The 3044-nt window shown below is 40.0% G+C and overlaps 1 non-coding gene across 1 annotated transcript; it reads right to left on the reverse strand.

Moving 5' to 3' along the window:
• Positions 1-2237: 2237 nt before the first annotated feature.
• Positions 2238-2356, reverse strand: LOC144820838 (5S ribosomal RNA). Its single transcript, XR_013607980.1, has one exon. It is a non-coding gene; the product is annotated as a 5S ribosomal RNA (ribosomal RNA).
• Between the last annotated feature and the right edge of the window lie 688 nt (positions 2357-3044).

A 3044-nucleotide genomic window follows, 5' to 3' on the forward strand; every position in this document is an offset into this window, starting at 1 on the left:
CATTAGTGTTTCAACATTATACGAAGTTTGTTTCTACCCGCTGATGCTCACAGCTTGCATATTTTCGTCAGTATTCTTGCATTAGTGTTTCACCTTTAAACAAAGTTTGTTTCTATGTGCAGATGCGCACAGCTTGCATATTTTCGTCAATTGTTGTATGCTGATCTGCTCGGCTCCTTTTTTCAGAAGTTTATCTACGCGCAGATGAGCATAGCTTGCATATTTTCATCATTTTTGCATGCTGATGCTCACAGCTCTTTCCTTTTGGCATTTTTGGCATTAAGACATAAGTGTTTCACCTCAATACAAAGTTTGAATCAAAGCGCTCAGGCGCTTAGCTCGCATATTTTCATCAATTTCTTTTTGTGCGCTGATACACACAGTTATGTTTTCTGGCATTCACGCACAGTCCTGTTTCTTTTAGTAGGTGGTTTTCACTTTTGCTGTGTCACTTAACTTGTTTCCTTTCTTTCTAATTTTAATTAGTAGCGTATCTTCATTTAAAAAAATGCAGAATGTTCCAGCACCTCCATTTTTTCTCTCTTCTCCAGGTGTACCTCCTATACTCTGGCATAAGTGGAAAAAGGTATTTCACCACTATGCTCGTGTCTGTGGTACCTCCCTCAGTGCAGAGAGGAAAACTGCCCTTCTCATGCACTGTTTAGGTTCTGAGGGGCAGGAGGTTTTTGAGCACCTGCCTGATCTTGCTGATAGTGATGCTGCATCTCTTAATGTGTATGAAATTTGTATTAAAAAGCTTGGCTTACACTACCTGCCCAAGATTAGTACTGTGCTACAATGCTACCATTTTGGTAGAAGGATGCGGAGGGAAGATGAGTCCTTGGAGCATAACATAGCAATTTTACGTAAATTAGCTTCAACCTGCAATTTTGGTGCAACATTGGAGGAACGCCTGAGGGATCAGTTTATGTTGGGTTGTGTGCAAGACAAAACTAGAGATGCCCTATGGCAAAAAGACAACCCTTCTCTACAAGAAGTTATAACCATCGCTAACAGCCATGAGCACTCGAAAGCGTGTGTTGATATCATAAAGAAAGAATCTTCTGAGAAAAACATTAACTCTGATGTCAAAGTTGTTACGGATAAGTCTGTTAAATCTAAAAATGTTGTAGAACAAAAACAATTCAGTCAATATCAGAAATTCTCTTACCATAATCAAAGACCTTATTTTCAAAATCAGAAATCTTTGAATTCCAAACAATTTCGAGGCAAGTGTTACAGGTGTGGTGACTCTGGTCACATAGCTGACTTTAAAAACTGTCCAGGTTGGAAAGTAGTTTGCAAAGTTTGTGGTAAGAAAGGTCATGTTTCAAAGTGTTGTAGGTCAGGTAAAGTTCACAAGTCTGTCAAAGAAGTTGATGTCTATGATGATGATACTGAAGAAGTCATTATTTGTCAGGTTTCTGGGAATAAGCCTGATGGTCCTTATGAGGATGTTTTAATCAATGATGCATCAGTCAAAATGTTGTTCGACTCTGGGGCCAAAATTACACTTGTTCCCAAAGTGTTTTATGAGAGTAGTTTACAAGATAAAGTTGTTCTACAAAAATATGACATCAGACCTAAGGGTTATGGTGGCGTCACTATTGACCTACTTGGTTACTTTTGGGGGTCAATAAATTTCAAGAGAAGAGTGATCTCTAGTAAAATGTACGTGTCAATGAAAGGTGACTCATTTATAAGTTGGCTTCACCAAAGACATCTGCATGTGTTTCTTAACCCCAAAGAAGATCCTCAGGTCTGTTAGAGTGGTTGACTGTTTGGTTAATGATTTGATCAAAGATTTTCCTGCTGTGTTTGCAAGCAAGCTAGGATGCTTCAAGAATTATGTGCCCCAAATAAGACTTAAAGAAAATTCTATTCTCAATGTTGCCAAAGTTAGGAATGTTCCTCTCTTAGTAAGGGAAAGCATGAAGAGTGAGCTGGGCAAATTCCTCGCAAAGGGTATCATCCAAGAGGTTGAGGCAACAGAGTGGGTTTCTCTGGTTGTAATGGCACACAAGGCAAATGGGGAGGCCCGACTCTGTGTGGACTTGAGGAAACTCAACAGAGCGGTGGTATTTGATCACTACCCGCTACCCAACATTGCTGAAATGTTGTGTTCCCTTAAAGGAGTGAAGCCTTTTTCCTCTTTGGATTTAACCTCTGCTTACCACCAGGTTAGGCTGTATGCTTCTTCTCAAGATTACACAACTTTTTTTTTTTTTTTTTTTAAATGCCTACAGCACCTGGTATTCCCAGGCGGTCTCCCATCCAAGTACTAACCAGGCCTGACCCTGCTTAGCTTCCGAGATCGGACGAGATCGGGCGCATTCAGGGTGGTATGGCCGTAGGCAAGATTACACAACTTTTGCTACACCCTTGGGTATGTTTACATTTCTGAGAATGCGCTTTGGGCTGATTTCAGCTGCATCCATTTTTCAAAGAGTAATGGAGGGCATTCTTAGAGATTTAAAGGGTGTAAAGGTTTATCAGGATGACGTGCTCATTTTTGGAGCTGATTTGGAACAGCAGGATTTGAGGTTGAGAGCAGTTTTGGCAAAGTTACAAAGTGCTGACCTCACCCTTCTTGCTGACGAGTGCAAATTCAACGTAAAAGAAATTGAGTACTTTGGACATATTGTTTCAGATGAAGGAATCAAACCTAAGAAAACTCTTGTTGATTCTAGCCTCAACTTGCGTTCACCATCTAGTAAGGATGAACTTATTAGGTTTTGGGGCATGGCCGAGTTCTATCATAAATTCATTCCGAATTTTGCAGGAAAAATCTTATCTCTAAGGTTGTTATTGAAGAAAGGCCGTGAATTAGAGTGGTCGAAAGATTGTGAAAGAGAATTCATTGGTATTAAGAATGACTTTAATAATGCACCATGTCTGAGTAGTTTTGACCCTGCTAAATCCTCTTTTTTCATGACCGATGCAAGCCCAACTGGTCTAGGGGCAGTTTTGTTACAAAAAGTAGATGGAGTGGAAAAAAACTATTTTGTTCATCTCCAGGTCTCTAAGAGGTGCAGACTGCAATT

The sequence above is a fragment of the Lissotriton helveticus genome, chromosome 2_1 (assembly GCF_964261635.1).
Source record: "Lissotriton helveticus chromosome 2_1, aLisHel1.1, whole genome shotgun sequence".
Classification (NCBI taxonomy): Eukaryota; Metazoa; Chordata; class Amphibia; order Caudata; family Salamandridae; genus Lissotriton; species Lissotriton helveticus.